General features: G+C 42.6%; 1 protein-coding gene across 3 annotated transcripts in view; it reads left to right on the forward strand.

Annotated features, from left to right (window-relative positions):
- Window positions 1-10,527: 10,527 nt before the first annotated feature.
- The window catches only part of Tfrc (transferrin receptor), a 29,795-nt gene continuing 27,590 nt past the window's right edge, over window positions 10,528-12,732 (forward strand). For 2 of the 3 annotated variants that reach the window (XM_070029953.1, XM_070029954.1), the window contains exon 1: window positions 10,528-10,632. The gene's annotated coding sequence lies outside the window, so the exon portion shown is untranslated. Of the gene's footprint in view, window positions 10,633-10,720; window positions 10,744-12,732 lie in introns of those variants that run through there. The other variant, XM_070029952.1, reaches the window with a different exon arrangement.

Genomic DNA, 12,732 nt, shown 5'->3' on the forward strand with positions numbered 1-12,732 from the left:
ATGGGGCAATGTCATTCTTTCTGATGGAGGCATAGAATTCCATTGTGTATATATACCACATTTTCTTGATCCATTCATCTACTGAGGGGCATCTGGGTTGGTTCCATATCTTAGCTATGGTAAATAATGCTGCAATAAACATTGTTGGGCTGGTAAGCTTTAGTGTGGTCTTGTTTGTAAACATTTGGGTAAATGCCCAAAAGTGGGATTGCTGGGTCATAGGGGAGTTCTATGTGAAGTCTTTTGAGGAACCTATCTGTGAATCCCGGGTTTTACATTACCACAAAAGCCTATGATTCCCTTCAAATGCTTCCACCCTCACTAATGCTCACTTGAACTCAGTTTTAGAAATACTAATTATTGGGGTTGGGAAGGTGGCTCAGTGGTAGAGCATTTGCCTTGCATGCATGAGGCCCTGGGTTCGATTCCCCAGCACTACATAAGAAAAAAGGAAAAAAGCCGGAAGTGGCGCTGTGGCTCAAGTGGTAGAGCACTAGCCTTGAGCTGAAGAGCTGAGGGACAGTGCCCAGGCCCAGAGTTCAGGCCCCACGACCAGACCCCCCCCCAAAAAAAGATACTAATTATTTCCCTAACCCCGGACTTTTTTCTTTTCATTTTAATTTTTATTTTGTGCTGGTAGTGGGACTTGAACTCAGTGCCTCACACTCTTGCTTTTTCTGTTTAAGGCTGGTACCTTAACATTTGAGCCATGTCTTCACTTCTAGCCTTTTGCTGATTAATTGGATATTAGACTGTCACAGACTTTGCTGACTGGGCTGGATTTGAACCTCAATCCTCAGATTTCAGCCTCCAGAGTAGCTACTGATATTGTCTATTTGTTTATTGACTTATATATTCATTTATTTTGTGTGTGAGTTGGGGGGAGGTGGGGGGAGTAGGGCTTGAACTCTGAGGCCTGGGCTCTATCTCTTACATTTTTTTTTTTCTAGGCTGATGCTATATCACTTGAGCAGCAGTTCCACTTCCAGCTTTTTGGGTGGTTAATTGGAAATAAGAGTTTCATAGATTTTCCTGTCTGAGCTGCTTTGAACTGGGATCCTCAGATCTGACTCCTGCAGAGCTAGGATTACAGGCATGAGCCACTGGAACCAACTTTACTTTTTATTTTAATTTATATTAGCTATACATGATACAAAGGAAGATTTCGTTGTTAAATTTCTACTTATGACAATGTATTCCAATCAACCTACCCCCTCTTGCTGTCTCATTCCCATCTGTGTGTGTGTGTGTGTGTGTGTGTGTGTGTGTGTGTGTGCTGGTATTGGGGCTGAAACTCAAGGCCTCAAGCCCAGCTTTCACTCAGCTTTTTCTCTCATAGCACTCTACCACTTGCACGCCTCCACTTCTGGCTTTCTTTTCTGGTTAATTGCAGATAAATGTCTGTGGAATTTGTCTGCCCAGGCTGGCTTCCAACCATAATTCTCAGATGGCAGCCTCCTGAACAGCTAGGATTACAAGCATGAGCTGCCAGCATCCAGCTCTACATTTGGGGCTTCTTGAACTTCTTTTTTGTATCTCTTTCAGGAAGATGTTCATTTCTCTTTCATAAAGAGCCTTCTCTGCCTTTGCTGTGTCTTCAGATTTTCCGTTCTCTTTAGCAGACACAGTTGTCCATCTTTTTGGGCGCTTCTTAGAAAATTCTAAGTTGACCAGAGCACCCCAGATTCTCTTGCTCCTCCTGGCAAGTCTGCAGAAGAATGCATAAAACATTTGCCTCTAGGCAGAAGCAAGTAAGCTTGGAGATACTTCATCAAGCTTATCTTTTGTGTTAGCTAGGGTTTAGAGGCATTTGCCTCAGCAATGAGTCAATTCTTCTTTTTCTCCTTTTTCTTTTTCTCCTCCTCCTCCTCCTCTTCTTTCTTCTTTTCTTTCTTCCATCATCATCATCATCATCATCATCATCATCATCATCATCATCATCATCATCATCATCATCTTTCCTTCTCTCCCCTCAGTTAAGCAAGTTACTTCTAAGCATTCTGAGACTTACCCGAGGTAGCCTGCATCTTGTGACCTTGTTGGGGTCTTTTATTTAGTATTCCTGGCATCAGATTCAGCTATCAGTTGGACTCAAAGCTTCCTGAGATAAGTATGGCTTAGAAGGTCCAGGTGAAAAGGAGGCTGCAGTAACTGTTCTACCCTAGGATCAGAGTTTCAGCTGCCTATCTTCTAGACCAGTATTCAATATTTCAGTGCCTGAGAAGAAGAAAAAATTGCTTTAAGACAGATGATCTCAAAGACCTGAAGTCAGGCACTACTAAATAAAAGCTATTCTGGCCAATGATCTTGTATGCTTAGCACATCCACTTCTTCATGTAGGAAATTAGTAAGAGCCAGGCATCAATAGCTCATGCCTGTAATCCTGGCTATTCAGGAGGCTGAGATCTGAAGATCAGCATTCAAAACTAGCTCAGGTAGATAAACCCAAGAGATACTCTTATCTTTAAAAAAAAAAGAGGGGGGAGAAGGAAGAAAATGGTTACATAGCCATTTTTTAGAGTAGTGAGGGGTCAAATAAGATGCTACAGCATAAGCATCCACTCTAGTACCTAGACAATGTAGAGGCTCAAGATAGCATTAGATGGCTGGGGCCTGGGAAGAGCACAGGCTGGGCTGGAACTCTTCCCACACTTAGAAGGCTGTGTGATCTGCTCCAGGGGAGGCCAAGCCAGCCTCACAGATGTAACCACCCAAAGTTGCCTCCTTGACCACATTTCCATGTCTGAGTATGGGAAGCTCTGGCAGGATCATTTTCCAAAGTGAGGGAAAATTTGTCGACAGTGCTTAGAAAGCCAAAGAAATCAAAATGTTTCTGACGATTTAGTTGGTTTGGGATTTTTTTCCCCTCCTGCACACTGGATTTGCTGACTTAGGATTTACATTTAATCATTTCTTTGCAAGTGCTTTCTTCACACGTTTGTTCATTTCCCCCATTTTGCATCAATAGTCACGTTGTTCTTTACAAAGGCTTCTTTTTACAGATTTTTTTTTTTTGGTAACTCTTCAACTTTGGCAGTGTTTGGCCATGTAGCCACAGTTTCTTAAAATGCCAGATTTCAACCATAGAGGAAGGGAAACTCAGAAATAAGCAACAGTCACAGATGTCCAAAGAAGGAAGATGAAAATAAGAAAAGTGGCATTTTGAAGACAAGGTAATTTTTTTGATAATGCAATTTTTTTTTTTGTGCCAGTAAGTGGGGCTTGAACTCAGGGCCTCTCGCTCTAGCGTGGCTTTTTCACTCAAGATGGGTAGTTTAACACTTGAGCTATATCTTTACTTTGGGCCTTTTATTGATTAATTGGAGATGGGAGTCTTGCATACTTCCTTTTAGGCTGGCTTTGAACTGAAATCCTTAGATCTCAGCCTCCTGAGTATCTAGGATTACAGGCATGAGCCACCAGCACCCAGCTTAACATAATTATTAAATTATTAAATTTATTAAATACAGATGGAAAAATGTTTAAATAATAATAAACTTATACTGTTGCAGTATAAAAAAAAACAGATGGAAAACTTAAAGAACTCAGCTGGCCTGCTCATACAATAGGAAACCATCACAATTCTGCAGGATGTGCATTTAAGTTTCTGAAATAACAGTTATGTTAGTTGGAGTTTTAGAATTAACTGGGATTTTTCTCCTTAACATGAATGTGAATCCAGGTTTTGCAAGTAAAATTAAACCTGGAGTGAAAAAAAATAATGATTCCCTAAGTGTCATATCTTGTCAAACTGTCCTACCTGGATGGTCCTTGAACCCCTTGAACAGAGATTCTGCCTTTAGAAGTCTGTGAAGCCAAGTATGCAATATGATCATTGTAGGTGATGGTTGGAATGATAAGGGGACAAGATGTAGAGTGAATGCTAGATGGCCTAATTTGAATTCCAGCTGTCACAGGTTAGACAAATGATATTTGTGTGTGTGTGTGTGTGTGTGTGTGTGTATGTTGTGTGTGTGTATGCCACTGCCAGGGCTTGAACTCAGGGCCTCTTGCTCTTGCCTGGCCTTTTCTGCTCAAAGCAGACACTCTATCATTTGAGGCAAAGCTCTACTCCTAACTTTCTGCTGGTTAATTGGAGATAAGAGTCTTATGGATCTGTCTGATCCTGTTGGGTTTAAACCATGATCCTCAAATCTAAGCTTCCTGATTAGCTAGGATTATAGACATGAGCCACCAGTACCTAGCTAATGATTTAAATTGTATATCATATTGGCCACTATTAGAAAATAGGGATAGTATTAATTTTTATTCTTATTAATTTTTTCTGGTCCTGGGGCTTGAACTCTGGGCCTGGGTGATGTCCCTGAGCTTCTTTTGCTCAAGACTAGAGCTCTCTCTACCACTTGAGCCACCTGGCTTTTTCTGAGTAGTTTATTGGAAATAAGAGTCTCATAGACTTTGCTGCCTGAGCTGGCTTCAAACCTTGATCCTCAGATCTCATCCTCGTGAGTAGCTATGATTACAGGTATGAGCCACTTTTGCCCAGCCTTTATTTTTTATTTTTAAGAATAGTTAGGAGGACTACATGAATGAGTAGATTTAAAGGCCTTAGAATAATGCCAGCACATCATATGTGCCCAATAAATCTTAGCTATTATTAATCAGCTCTAAAGATATTCCCAAATAGATGAGATTGTCTTCTTCTTCTTCGTCTTCGTCTTCATCTTTGTCTTCATCTTTTTCTTCGTCTTTGTCTTCCTCCTCCTCCTCTACCTCTTCCTCCTCCTCCTTTTCTTTTTTGGTGTGGGGAGGGGAACATTACTGGAGTATTGCTCCTGGTTTTTCAACTTGTACTCTACCACTTGACCGATGAGTCCAGCCCAGCTTTTTGCTGGTTAATTGGAGATGAAGTCTCATAGACTTTCCTGCCCAGACTGGCTTCAAATTGCAATCTTCTAGATCTTGGGCTCCTGAGTAGCTAGGAGTACAGGTATAAACTACCCAAGTCCACTTAGATAAGCTTCTTTTCCATGTTTGCCTGAATTGCACTGGTGATAATCGGGGCAGATATTCTACATTGCTATGCATATTAGACTGCCACAGAAAAGAACTACACAGCACTAATACAATTAATGAGCACATGGCAAAACTCAAGATTTTTAAACCTAGGTTTCAGTCTGTGGTGACTTTGCTCTGTTGTTTCTGGGCCTATGCTGAAGTATTCCATGGTTGAAAGGGCTTGCTAGAAGAAAGCTAAGCAGCCAGATAGATATAGATATAGATGGTATATAGGTATAGACAGATATAGACATTAACATAAAGACTAGACAGAAAGATAAAGATAGATACGGAGATAGGTATGGAGAAAGAGAGATGGGGGAAAAGGTCTTCATTTGAAGATATAGCCTTCAAACAAAGATCCCCTGCGTGACTTACTTCCTCCAACTTGGCCCTACTTTCTAATGGCAATTCGGCTATGAACTCAGATGGATTAATCCATTGATAAGGTTACTGCCCTTATGAACTAGTCACTTCTCAATAACACCACTAGCTAGTGACCCAGTTCTCGATAAATTAGTCTTTTAGAGGAGCATTTCATACCTAATAACTCTAAGGCTCTCTGTTTTGGGAAATTATAGATTTACTCCCATTGGAAAGGTAAGGAGAAACTAAGCTGGACACTGGTAGCTCACACTTATGATCCTAGCTACTCAGGAGGCTGAGATTTGAGGAATATGGTTGGAAGCTGGCTGGGCAGAAAAGCCCATGAGACTCTTATCTGCAAAGAACCAGCAAAAAGCTGGAAGGGGAGGTGTGATAGAGCACCAACTTGGAGTGAAAAAAGCCAAGAAAGAGCATGAGGTCCTGAGTTCAAGCCCCAGAACTAGCATACCCCCCCACATATATACACAAAAGGAGAAATTAAACAACCACTTGAAATAGAGGTGTTTTGATAATCTAATATACACTTACTGAGCACCTATAATAAGTCAGGGACAGTACATGAGTTAAAATTCTTTCCAAACCTGGAATTCCATGACAAAACCAATTCTATTTTAACCAAAAGGGATAATAGATTCCTAATGATAACATAAAAACATAATAGAATCCTAAATAGAATACTACATCCTATACCCTGACATCACTATAGCATAAATAGCCTTATAACAAATTAAAAATTAACTATTCTCCTTGCCCTAAGTAACTTTTGCTATTGCTATAAAATGAGGTCAGACCCCTCTGTATGAACCTGGATATTGCTCTGTTCATATTCTTCTTGTATGTGCTTTCTCACTGGGGAAACATGAAAATAATTTAGTCAGCATATAAAGACAGGAAGCTGAGGGTTTCTAAGTAGACATTTTAAGTGGAAGAAAAGAGAAATGAAAAATAAAATGGAAAATAGTACGAACCTCAAATCTGGGAGGTGATGGTCCACCAGCAATTCTCTGGAATGCATCCTGTTCCCATGTACAGAGTTGCACATTTTAGTTTTATGATTCTGGATCAAAGGTTATTTCTCTAAGCTTAGGATCCCAAGGAAAACAAAGTAGACATGCCACATTGCAGGATCTGTGGCCAGAGCTGAATGTACTCTAGAGTGCTTTCTGCAATTTTCAATAAAGACCTACTGCCCATCCCAAGTCAAAGTGTGAGTTACTGTTTGAAAGCCTGTGAAAAGATTTCATTTATCTTTGTTTTCTTACTCAGCCTCCCATCTCATAAAACTTCAATCAACATTTGCTGAAGTGTAGGATGGTAGAAAGGTGAAACAGTTGGCAAAGCCCAGGGAGAAACCTTGAAAGTTGAAATTTAACTTTGAGCAAATCATTTATCCTGTTCACTAAAATTGTGCTCTCAGAAAGGAGATGACCTGGGGCAATCTCCTGCAGTTTTTAAACACAGCTCACTTAGTCCACTGGAAAATTAATTCAATAGGTTAAAATCAACTGTACTGGGGTTTGAACTCAGGATTTCACACTTGTCAGACAGGTACTCTACCACTTGAGCCACTCTGTCAACCTTTTTTGCATTGGCTATATTTGAGATTATATTGGTTATATTTTGGACTTGTGTTATGCCCAGGCAGACCTGTATTACAGTTATCTGATTTGAGTAGCCTTGGGTAAGTGGGATAATTGGCACATACCACTGCCCAGCATTTGTGCTTCTGGCTAGATTGACAGGCATGCACCTCTACATCTCATGATTTTTTTTTGCGGGGGGGGGGGGGGGGGAGGCTGGCCTCCAATCTTGATACTCCAATCTCTGCCTCCAAAATAACTAGAATTACATGCTTTGATTATTTTTTTTAAAATAATAAACTAAGGCCTCAAGCTGGGCACTGGTGGCTTACACCTGTAAACCAAGCTATTCAGGAAACTGAGATCTGATGATCATAGTTTGAAGCAAGTCAAGGCAGGAAAGTCCATGAGACTCTTATCGCCAATAAACTACTCAAAAAAGTCAGAAGTGGCACTATGGCTCAAGTGATAGAGTGCCAGCCTGGAGGAAAAAAGCTGACCAACATTATACATACACAAACACACACACACACACACACACACACACACACACACACACACACACACACCATCAAAAATAAAATAAGAATAAAAAACAAAGAAAGCATTGGGTAAAGAAAGCATTGAAAACCCAAACCCACAAGATTATAACAAGTAGAGATAGAGTTTAATATTTTGTCTCTTAAATACATTTATTTATACCACTTGAGCCATGACTCTACTTCTGACATTTTGGTGGTTCATTGGAGATAAGAGTCTCATGGATTTTCCTCCTTGGGTTGGTTTTGAACTGAGATTCTCAGATCTCAGACTCCTGAGTAGCTAAGATCAGTGATAGCCACCAGCTCCTAGCCTTTCTCTGTCTCTCTGTCTCCCTGTCTTTGTCTCTCTGTCTTTGTCTCTCTTTGCTAGTCCTGGGGCTTAACTCAAGGGAACTGTCTTTGAACCTCTTTGCTCAAGGCTAGTGCTCTACCACTTGAGCCACAGTGCCACTTCCGGCTTTTTCTGCTTATGTGGTGCTGAGGAATCGAACCCAGGGCCTCATGCATGCAAGGCAAGCACTCTACCACTGAGTCACCTTCCCAGCCCACTTGTAATTCATTTTTTAAAAATCTAGATTGTGCATGTAAGAGAAACGTGATATTTGTCTTTCTCAGTCTGGTTTATTTGGTTAAATTAAGTAGAATTTTAACACACAATCATTTTTATATCAGAGCTGTTCTTTAATTAAAAAAAAAAAAAAAGCTTTGTCTTTTTCTCCCAGCCTGCCTGCCCCCAGTCCACCCACCTAAAATGATTCCACCAATCACTAAGAATCTACTGAGTGCCCATTCAATGTTCCTAGGAGATTCCATTGCCTTAGCCCATTTAAATTTATAGAAGGGAAAGCTGCGAGGTAGATTTTTGTTGTTGTTGTTTTGTTTCAATATCCATTTAAAAATGGATATAACCTGGCTAAGAAAATTTAAGAATTCTAGGATTTAGATTCTCTAGGATATGTGCTCTCTTGCTTCCCGCACCCATTCTTAAAATAACTTTAACATATTTCATTGTTCCATTTTCATACATGCAAATAAGCTGCCATGTTCATCCTCATTCACCCTACTGTGTTGTTAAGCTCTTCCCCCATTGACTTTCTTCAACAAAGCCAGCTTTAGTTTCCTGTCATTCTTTTTTTTTTTTAGTGTGTGTTAATTGCACCAAGGGATTTCACCAAGGTATTTCAGACATGCATACATTGTATTGACTCAGAATAACCCTCTTTGTTTCTTTCTTTTCCTCTATCCATAAGCAAAATAAGTGTATTTGAATTTACTTAAAATTGCAGAGGTAGATCTTGCAAAGCTTCTAGAGAGAAAGGGTTTTAGCAAAGGGATATTAATTGTATATTGCCGGTTACTGCTAATAAACCATGAAAATAAAAATGAATAACATCCTTTTTAGTGTGGTCTTTCTTGTTTCATTTTTGTGAATATAAAATTTTTATATGGGAAGTGGCGCTGTGGCTCCAGTGGTAGAGCGCTCGCCTTGAGCTGAAGAGCGCAGAGACAGCGCCCAAACCCACAGTTCAAGCCCCACGACTGATCAAAAAAAATTTTTTTTATATGAAATGTAGTAATGAATGGTCTTGACTTCTATATCCTAAGCCCATTTTTCTCCATGATGGTATAAGATAGTCACCTGGAAATACAAGCATTGTTTTGCTTGTTTATTCTGTTTTTTTTTTTTTTTTTTGGGTCTGGTCGTGGGGCCTGAACTCTGGGCCTGGGCGCTGTCCTCAGCTCTTTTAGCTCAAGGCTAGCACTCTACCACTTGAGCCACAGTGCCACTTCTGGCTTTTTTCTTTTTGCTTATGTGGTGCTGTGGAATCGAACCCAGGGCCGCATGCATGCAAGGCAAGCGCTCTACCACTGAGCCACCTCCCCAGCCCTGTTTATTCTGTATTTTTGACACAAGGTCTCATTAAGTATCTCTGGCAATCTTGGAACTGAAATCTAAATCCTCTGGCCTCAGTCTCCAATCTCTGGGAACACACACACACACACACACACACACACACACACACACACACTGTATATATACACACACATATATATATATATGTGTATATATATATGTAGATGAAGGGAGATCTTGGTAAGATCTTAGATCAATAGAACAAGGAATGGAGCGTAAAGAGATTGGTGGTGCACAAATCTTGTACTTAGGAGAAAAGGAAAAGCTGGAGACTCAAAAGGAGATTTGCATTTTAAAGGGCTCTGCCTGGAAAGGGTTTTTCTGCAATCCTTTTTTAGCTATTTCTCAACTTACCTCTCTCCATGTTCTGTTAAGGAGATAAGAGAGTGGATGTGTTTGCAGAACTCTTTAGTGTCAAGAATTACATTTTTCTTTCTCTGTGCATTGCAACAATAAATCCTATTAACAACAATGCAAATAAACAGGAAAGTAAGTCTGCAATTCTGTCACGCTGTTCAATCTCTAGTTTCTACAATCCCTCCCATGTTCTCATGCAGTAAACGTCACACAAAGCATTCTGTCAGTCCTCAGTGCCGCTTTGATTTGCATTTTGCTTTGCATTTCTTTTCCTTTTTTGCTTAAGTATTTCTAAGGCCCAAATACCTATAGTAGAATATGGCTTTAATGGCGGACATACATCGCAGGAACTACTTTCATGGTAAGCGTGCAACATTTTCAAGTCCTCTAACAGATCTGGTCGTGCACCACAGAGCCCCGAGGTCGGGCAAGGTTAGGCGGAGAGCTCCTAGAGAGCGGGGCTGAGTACTGCGGCCCTGGCAGCCGGGAGGACGTGGGAGGAGAAGGGCGCGGAGGGAGGCGACAGTCAGAGAGCCAATCGCGCGTCTCCTCGGGGCACCTGCCGTCTTGGCGCCTTTTCTCTAAACCTCGCCCCGCCGAGCGCACCCGCAACGAAGGGCTCCACCGGGCTGCGCGCGCATCTCACCCGAGGCGGTCTCTATTATTAGAGTACCTCAATAGGTGTACGTGCGGCAGGAAGTGACGTCACACCCGAGGGTCGGAAAGGGGGCGGGACCGAGCTATAAGTCGCCGGTTGGGGGCGAGCGGTCCCTCAGAGGGCGTTCGGATAGCGGGTGGCGGGTGAGCCGTGGCGTGTGGAGGAGGCGCCTGGGTGAGTGACGCGTCTCCCGTGCCTTCCGCTTGACCCTCGTGTTCTCTTAGCCGGCAGGACTGGTGGAGCGCTGCCCAGGCCGGGCCCTCGCAGGGCTGTCCTGCAGCCTGTGTGAGCCGCAGGGTCGGGCGGGCGTGACGGGGGGGGGTCCGCCCGAGTGGGCAGCAGGTGCGGTGCGGTGAGGTCGCGGCCCGTCCCTCCTCCGTCGCGGAGCAGCGAGTGGCTTCTCTGCGGGGACTGCGACGTGGTGACGGGGGTCCCCACTGACCCTCTGTGTCCGCTCTGTTCTGTCGGCGGCTCCTCAGACCCCGCCGCCGCCGCTCCTGAAAACCAGGCCGTGGGTTCGGGGCGCAGGGTAAACCGCGCCGCGGCCGCGCCGGGCTCCGCGGGGAGCACGTGGTGGCCGCTGTCGGAAGTCACCCCAGGGGAATGGCTGGCCGGCGGGGCTCGTGAGTGACCTTGCGCTCGGAACCTCTCGAGGCGCACGCAGTCCCTGGGTCTTCAGGGCGGAAAGGTTCCAGAATTGGATTTAGGCGAGTTTCTGGGAACTGTCCGACTTGTGTGCAAAATCGGACCTGGACACTGCAGGTCATCACCGTAAGGGAATGGCCCGCAATTATCCCTACAAGATGGGAGGCAAGATTGGGAATTAGCACTCGAATGTAGAGGCTGTAGAAAACCTCGTGTTCGCGGTGTGTGTGTGTGTGTGTGTGTGTGTGTGTGTGTGTGTGTGTGTGTGTGTGTGTGTGTGTGTGTTGGAGAGCTCTATAAAGGGGTGTTGTGGAGGGAGTGCTTCTGGCTCATGTAATGACCTTGTTACATCGCTTTTCCTTGGATCTATGGGACTGGATTGCTGTTTCTCCTTCCCCTCTCCCCTCCCTATTTTGTAAGAAGATTGAAGTAGGAAATAGTTGCTCTGATATCAGGTATTTGGCTACCTGATATCTTTATACAAAGCTTATTTGGCATACTAGTTGTTAGTTTGGTTGCTGGTGAGCTGGAAAATTGGGCCTCATTGAAAAAACATTTAAGCTTATTTCCAGAAATCACCACTATGAAAATTGTTTGGGCTCTGAAGTACCTGTAGGCCCTGCTGTTTTTAGCAGCTCCCCTCCCTTTATAATAAATAATTCAATGTGCTTCTCAAGAAAATCCAGTTTATTTAATTTTTCAGCACTGATAGCAAACGCTTTTCCTAAGGGGTTATATATAGCACAGCACACACTTCTCTCCCCCCCCCCCCTTTCTCTTTGTGGGGATGTAATGGTGGCTTTGAACCCAGCCTGTTTGATCTCTGGATAGATTGGTTTGGCAAACTCCACCTAAGGCTAGGCAGTTATTTGTCTCTGATAATGTGCTATCTATAGTGGAGCAAAGTTCCCATCTAAACCTGAATTGAGGCAACATAGAAAGCTGGTGAGAAATGACCCTCTGTGGCCTTATGGATGGAACTGCTGTTCTATATAGATTGTTCCTACTTTCTGTCCTCTCAGATGAGGGCCACAGTGACTTCAAGTGGTTTTGACCTTCAGCTTGGTTAATCTTTTTCTGAAAGCTGTACCTTGTTTTTTATTTCTTCCACTGCTGTTTCATTTCAGGCTCATAAAATAGACTCTAAAAGGCAGAAAGACATCAGCAATCTCTTTTCAAGTCATTTTAGTATGTTACAAGTATAAACGTTCTGAGAACCTTGCAAACATTTTGTAAGTTTATGTTCATTTGAAACCTGGAAAATGTCTAGGGAAGTAGTTTGCATAACACCCACAACCACTTGCTTGAGAATTTAGAGCTCTACCAAGTAAAATTTTGCTTTAAAATTTTTTCCTCCTTTTTTTTTTTTTGGCCCATCCTGGGGCTTGAACTAAGGGGCGTGGGCACTGTCCCTGAGCTGCTGTTGCTCAAGGCTACCAACTACAGCAGCACTTCCATGTTTTTCTGTGTATGTGGTACTAAGGATTTGTTAGGCAAACCCAGGACTTGCTAGGCCAACACTACCACTAAGCCACATTCCCAGCCCTTTCCTACCAAAATTTGACCAGTGATTTTATGATTAAAACAGTAGCAGAATGTTTTGGAAAGATCCAAGATACTCATTATATT

Source organism: Dipodomys merriami, unplaced genomic scaffold, assembly GCF_024711535.1.
Source record: "Dipodomys merriami isolate MVZ:Mamm:240054 unplaced genomic scaffold, mDipMer1.0.p SCAF_2, whole genome shotgun sequence".
Lineage (NCBI taxonomy): Eukaryota > Metazoa > Chordata > Mammalia > Rodentia > Heteromyidae > Dipodomys > Dipodomys merriami.